At 47.0% G+C, this 7,497-nt stretch overlaps 1 pseudogene; it reads left to right on the top strand.

Annotated features, from left to right (window-relative positions):
- The first annotated feature begins 3,220 nt into the window (after nucleotides 1-3,220).
- On the top strand, nucleotides 3,221-4,130 carry LOC101393220 (small ribosomal subunit protein uS2 pseudogene; annotated as a pseudogene).
- Nucleotides 4,131-7,497: the final 3,367 nt, after the last annotated feature.

Below are 7,497 nucleotides of genomic sequence, written 5' to 3'. Positions count from 1 at the left end.
ACTCTGAGCAGATCCGTACTCGACGTGGACATAACTAAGTCTCCGCCTGACAGAGTCTTTCTCTCAGCCTTTGCCTGAAAGGCTTTCCCCAAACTCAGGAATAATCAACAGTGTGAGGATTTAAGCTCTAGTACAGCTGAGTCAAGGCCAACGCAATCCAGGCAGCTCATACGCTCAGCATTTATCCAGACGGCCCATAACATTGTGTAGGCATGCATTAGCCTCTGCATTAACTGCAGAGGATAAGACCCAAGTAAGACCTGAACTGGGTCCTCAAGCTGCTTGGGATCTAGTGGGGCACACCACCAACCACGCAGTGTCTGACGTAGGCACCAAGTGCTCAGAGAGACAGCACACTATCCAGATAATAAAAAGATACCACTGCCTACCTCCACGGGGAACTGATTTCTCTTCTCGGCACATTTTGAGGGGGCCAGCGGTCCACTGGAGGAAGTCTAAGGGAGAGCTGCCACGTGGAAGGGTTGCCTTCTCACACTGCTTCCTCTCGGGTTGCCTTTTCCCTTCCTTAAAGAGGAAGGAGAGTGGGAAAGAATGTTGGGGGGGCGGGTGGTGGCGTTAAATCGGAAGTAGCCGTTCTTGAAAGTATGTGAGTATTGCTGGGTGAGCATTGCTGGTTTGAGGAACCACGTCAGAGCCCCTCACCAGGAACAGCCTCTAACTGTATTAACTCCCTACACGGAGACCATCAACAGCTCCAAGGCGCCGAAGCAGGAAGGTACCAACTGCTTAGACTGCATTGCAGACCTCTGTAATCTGGCTTCAGTCTTGCCTCTCTTGGCAACAGAGACTGCTAGCTTCCTCAATATCCATTTCCCTCTTCTGTTACTAAAAAAAATTTTAGTTGGAAACACAGCCACCCAGAAAAAAGATTATGTTTCCCAGTTTCCCCTGCAGCTAGGTGTAGCCATGCAACTACATTCAGGCCAATCGGACGCAGGTGGCAATGTCAGGAGGCAGCTTCCGGGAACCTAAGGAGACAGAGGATGCACACCTCATCCTGCTGATGGCACATGAGCGTCACGAGTGAAGCACCATCCTGGACCATGACGACAAGGCACACCCTAGGGACGGTGAAGCAGGAGCTAGAAGGAACTGGTCCCTGAGGACTTTGTGGAACAGAGCCTCCATGCCAGTCTTGGACTGCTGCCTCCAGATGCTTAACTGAAAGGGAAATTATTTTCTATTTCAGCCACTAAATTCAGCCATTACTTGGAGACTGTAATTTGCAAGTTGAGACCATTCCCAGGTCACACTCTGTGTATCACAGCTTCCCTGTCCCCAGGTCCACCCCTGCACCCTGCTGTGAGCCAGGCACCGGGCTAAGGGTCTACGTACATCATCTCATTTAATCCTCACAAAGACCCCGTTAGATGGCTACTAGTATAAGCTCCATTTTACAGATACAGAAACTGAGACTTAGAGAGATGTATTTACTTGCTAACAAGAGGCAAAGCCAAGTTTCTGAGCCCAGGTCATTTGTCCCCAGAGGCTATGCTCTTAATCTCTGCTTTCTCTGACCTGCCTCAGCTGAGCCACTTTCCCTCTTCCATGCCTTCACTCTTGTTATTCCCTTGGCACCTGAAATGACTTTCTGCCTTCCTGATGTCCTTTTCTGTTTCAATGTCACCTTCCCCATGAAGGCCCTGATGCAGAGTGGAAATAAACGCCTCCTCAAATGAGCCCATTGTACCTTGACCATGCCTCTGTGACATCACTTTGCACATCCTGCCTTGCAATCTCATTAGCTGTGTTATGTGCCAGTTTTCCTTAATATATTTTAAGTTCCTTGAGGACAAGAAACATATTTTATTTGTCCTTGTAGTTCCCATAGTACCTAACAGTAAAAGTCAATAAATTTATTTGAATTGCTAAAAAAAAGTTCTCATTGAAAAATATGAGTTTTTCACTATTTTATAAATGAAAGACAAATGATGAGTTATAGTTCTAAATAATTGAAACTCTATAGTAGCACTGTCCAGTGGAACTTTCCACAGCGATGGACACGTTCTCCATCGGTGGTAATCCAGTAGCCACTAGCCACATGTGGCTACGGAGAGCTGGAAATATGGCTAGTACAACCGAGGAACTGAAATTTTTATTTCATTTAATTTTAATTAATTTAAATTTAAACAGCTGCATAAAATAATGGCTGCCGCATTGGAGGCTGCAGCTCTAAAGACTCTGTGTTGAAGAAAACAGCTCCAGGGCGCTCTATACAGAACAGGCGCTCAGTAAATGCTTGCTCTAGTACTTTGAATTGAGTTGACATGAATATCAACCTCAGTAGACATAATCTACGTAGATTTAAAAAAACAGACTGAGAAAGGGAGAAACTTTAAGAAACCGAGGGACAAAATAGAAAAAGATGGAGTTGAAGCCATGACAACCAAAAATCACCAAAGATCAGCATGTACAGCAGAAGAAACCCTCAGCTCATTTCGCCCTTGCTCAAGCAGTCTGGAAGAGGGACGTCCAGACAGGCAATTATATGACATATAAACCCAGCTAAGAAAGGCTGGGCTGGCATCCACTTACAAAAACCTCCAGGCGACACTGAGGTTTCTCATGCTGTATTTAAAGAAACTGTAAAAGGTTGGGATGGGTCTCACTAGGCCGGAAAGAATAAGTCCATATCACTCTATTTAACAAGGATTCATCATAAATTCCATTTTTTATTCGGTGGGGAAATGACAGAAACTCACTCACTCCTGGTTACAGCAACTCAGAGCAGAAATCCTTCTAGTTGTGCTGTCAGGGCAAATCTAAAGTTGAGGCCCCTCTGGAATGTCCACTCTTGCTTTTACCGCACCGAGGTGGAGCACTGAAGAATGCATTAGGGACCCACGCTGTTGAGTGAGCTCCTCCCTGCCTGGCCATTCTGGGGTGACATTTTTCCAGGTCCTGGAGCAAAGCCAGAATGTAAGATGAAAAGCCACATGCGGAGGATGACACAAGGGACACAATCATGACTCCCACACTGAGAGCCAGAAAGAAACTCGAGGTCTTATGCACACGAGCTCTTACGCCTGGGTGTTGTACTCGACATAACTCCCGCAACATTTTATTTTTCAGGATTTCCAGCCACAGAAGAGTGAGCACTAGCAATCAAACTTTAGGTGTACCACTCTGTACAACTCAGAGGGGGGTCCCTATGGCATTGTCCTGGGTTCCCATAATAACTTAAAAAGAAGCTTTCACAATGTCCAGAGCCCTTGATTTCCTACAGATGAAGGAAGAGGATGTCCTAAAGTTCCTTGCACGAGCCCACTTGGGTGGCACCAACCTTGGCTTCCAAATGAAACAGCACATCTACGAAAGGAAAAGTGATGGCATCCACATCATCAATCTGAAGAGGACCTGGGAGAACCTTCTCCTGGGGGCTTGTGCCCTCGTCACCATTGAAAACTCAGCTGATGTCAGTGTGCTGTCCTCCAAGAACACTGGGCAGAGGGCTGTGCTGAAGTTTGCTGCTGCCACTGGGGCCACTCCTATTGCCGGCGGCTTCACTCCCAGAACCTTCACTGAGCAGATCCAGGCAGCCTTCCAGGAGCCACACCGTCTGGTGGTTACTGATCCCAGGGCTGCCCAGCAGCCTCTCATGTGGGTGTCCTGTGTTAACCTGCCCACCTTCGCTCTGTGTAACTCTCCTCAATGCCACGTGGACATTGTCACCCTGTGCAACAACCAGGGAGCTCACTCAGTGGGTCTGCTGTGGCGGACGCTGGCCCGGGAAGTTCTGCGCATGCGTGGTCCATACCTCGTGAGCACCAAGGGAGGTCACACCTGATCTCCACTTCTACAGAGATCCTGAAGAGAGGGAAAAGGAGGAGCAGGCCCCTGCTGGAAAGGCCACGACCAAGGAGGAATTTCAGGGTGGATGGACTGCTCCAGCTCCCAAATTGACTGTCCTCAACCCAAGGTCACAGACCGGTCTAAGGCTCAGGTGCCCTCTGCGCCTGTGCAGCAGCTCCTGCTGCAGACTGCAGCCCTCAGCCTCTGCTGAAGACTGGTGTGCAGCTGCCACTGCTGAGGCCACTGAGTGGGCAGGAACAATACTCAGTGGTCTTAAGCTGTTCTTCCCCAGGCTCTTAAACAGAAAACACAAGTAAGGTGGATGGAAAATAAACATCAGTTTCTTAAAAAACAAACCAACCAACTTTGGATGTAAAGTATTTGTACTGTTCAACTCAAGGGACCATTCAGTCCCATAAATATGTTTTTAGTTCCTGCTATGTGATTGCAGGACTAAGTGCTGAGAGCACAGAGATGAACACCATGGCACACATGACAGATATTGGGACAATCTGCAACAGTGTCTATGGAGAACAAATATTTTTAAATTCACTGCCATGCTTTACATATGTTTTCTCAGTTAAGGCTCAAAAGCCTCTATGAGATTGGTATTATTATTCCTGTTTTTCAAGTGAAGAGGTTGAAGCTCAAAGTGATTAAACAACCTGCCTGTTTGCACAACTGGTAATTGCCACAGCTTGGATCCGAATCAAGGTCCATCTAAATACAAAATGTGTGCCCGTCTCACCAGGCTGCTCTCTTCTCAAAACACAACTGAAAGACAGTATTCTCAGAGATCAATCCCCAAAACAACATCAGATCTCTTTAGGGCCTGGAACTGCTTGGTCTCTTACAAGCTGAAGTGACTACTACCAACAATAACAGTGACTTATTCAATGTCTACTGTACCCAAGCACTTATCATATTTTATCTCCAGTGTCAGAGTTATCCCGCAAGGATAAGATTATTAATATTATCATCCCCACCTGACAAGTAAAGAAACTGAGGCTCAGGGAAATTAACTGAGTTCGCCAAGGCCATACAATGACTAAAGGAGAGAACCAACGTTCGAAACTAGGTCCATTTAGCTCCAAAGTGAATATTCTTTCCACTAACCTTCTGCCTTGGAAAAAAATCATCTAGGGGCCGGCCCGTGGCTTAGCGGTTAAGTGCGCGCGCTCCGATACTGGTGGCCCGGGTTCGGATCCCAGGTGCGCACCAACGCACCACTTCTCCGGCCATGCTGAGGCCGAGTCCCACATACAGCAACTAGAAGGATGTGCAGCTATGACATACAACTATCTACCGGGGCTTTGGGGGTGGGGGGAGGAGGAGGATTGGCAATAGATGTTAGCTCAGAGCCGGTCTTCCTCAAAAAAAACAAAAAGAAAAAGAAAAAAAGTCATCTGAAATCAGAGTAAACTCCAGATTTAGTACTAGGCCTAACCCTTTCTGGGGTCGGGGGGAGGACCTTACTTGGTTACCTAGCAGAAGGAGGTGGGCTGGGAAGGGGAAACCCATTGAGATGCGCCTAAGAAAGAACAAACCAACCAGATTCCAAGTTAGAGGATGGAAGGCTCTGTAAGCATGAGGAGGTATCGAAGGCCCCAGTCAATCAGATGTGGGTTAACACCAATGAGAGCACTGGGAGGCACAGGGATGTGGAGCCAAAAAATCTGATTTTGAATCCTGGCTCTGTCACATACTATGTGAATGATTTTTAACTGAGGCATTTCAACCTCTTTGGACCTCGTTGTTTTTGTGTCTGCCAATGTGGATTACTCAATTTGTTAATGGGAAGTGCTGTGCAAAAAGAATTGACAGTTTTGAGAACCTACAATGTGTCAGGGCCTGAACTTGAGATGGATGTTGTGATGAGATTGAGAAAGTGTTACAGGTAAAAACACCCCCTTCACACTAGCAAGAACCATGAGACCATTTTAAATAGTACCCCCTTTTTATAGAGGAGAAAACTGAGGGGTGGAGAAGGAAGTCCTTTGCCCAAGGTCTCACGGCCAGTACGGGGCGGAGCAATGACTTGAAGCCGGAAGCCTGAGTCTAGAGATCACACTTTTACCCCCTGTCCTGGGCTGCTCCAGAAAACCAGGGAACAGCAGCAGAAGCAGGTGTGGAACAGGTAACTTCTGGAAGCTGGCCTCATGTTAAAGCTAAGAAGCCTGGAGGAAGATGACTAGCCCAGAGTAGTGACAATTCAGTAGAGCACTGGGCTAAAACCAGGTAAGGAGGCAGCAACTTGGAGGTTACAAATAGCACCAGGTAAAGCAAGGTGAGAGGTCAAAGGGCTAGGCCAATAAGTGACAGAAGAACCCAAAGGAGAAACAGGGACAAGACAGAGGAAGAAAAATACTAGCAGACGATAAATATGTGGAGAGCTCTATACCAAGTGTTGACAGGGAGGGGATTGTGATTGGGGTTAGGGAGGGTGCTAAATGAAAGAAAACTGCTCTTAGTATGTTGCAGTATTGTTTCACTCTGATCAAGCAATGGCGCTGCTTTTGCAATTTCAAAATTGATGAAAATGAGAATATTAAAATACATCGCAGAACAAACCAAAAATGGTGGATGGATCTAGATGGAAGTGCAAGGTGGAGAACGTCACAACACAAGGAACTACGCTTGGCACAGCAGGGGTCCCAACCCAGGGCACCCGGAGTTGGGATCCAGGAGACATGGACCAGAAAGGCAGAGCTGGAGGGACCTCAGACAACGCCCAGCCTCTACCCTCATTTCATTTTTTAAATAAGGGAAATGGAGGCCCAGAGAGAAGAGTCAGAGTCCACTGTCACATCACGCATTTGTGGCACAACCTAGACACAAGCTGGACTCCGCAGTATAGGCAGTTCAGACTCTACAGAATGAAACAAGAAACAGGCCAGGAAGGAGGAAGAGGAGCCGAAGAGAACACATTTCCTGACAATCGTCATAAAACAAAACAAGTCCAGATTCAGGGCAAACACTCCCAAGTACCTGTGGATATGCAGAATCTCAGCAGTCTTCTCAGGGATTTTTCTGTTTTGTAGAACAAGGGAGTCTGTGCAGAAAAGCAGAAAGATGGCTCTAGAAAAATCAAGGTTTTGTGGATAGGCAATCAGAGCCCACAATGCAGTGACTGCCTTTTCTCTAATAAACATCCCTGAGACCTCAAGTGAGTCATTTAATCTCTCTGAGTCTCAGTTTCTCCATCATTTGAAGCATCTCTCCAAATAAGTTCATTGGTGTAGAATTAGGATTTCCCAAATTGTGCTTGGCAAAATCTTCGGGGGTGGGGAGGGGAGGGGAGTAGTTCTGCTGGTACCTGTGTTTGGGAAACCTTGCCTTGTCTAGCCACCATCTTGGAGAATCAAGGTACACAGGAAATGGGCATTTGTTCTTTCTGACTGCCCAGCATCTGCTCATCCTATTCCCAGCAACTTCCTCTGATATCCATGTGGGAATCCACCCTCCCTCTCTCAGCCCATGTAGCTCCTGTGGGATTGACTGGCAGTAAACAGGACACATGACCCAGGCGAGAAAATACAAGGCCCTTGTAGATGATGGTGATTGACTTGGCGGGGGCGGGGAGGGTGCCATATGAGCTAAAAAAGTAAAGTCAGAGCGAATCTCAAGACTTCTCCTGAGAAAGCTGGGATAAAGTTGCTCATTCTTTTCCACTGGATTCATACT

This window comes from Ceratotherium simum, chromosome 2 (assembly GCF_057802395.1).
Source record: "Ceratotherium simum simum isolate JZ-2026a chromosome 2, ASM5780239v1, whole genome shotgun sequence".
NCBI lineage: Eukaryota > Metazoa > Chordata > Mammalia > Perissodactyla > Rhinocerotidae > Ceratotherium > Ceratotherium simum.
Note: the sequence above shows the minus strand (reverse complement) of the source record. Positions and strands in the feature narration are given on the sequence as shown.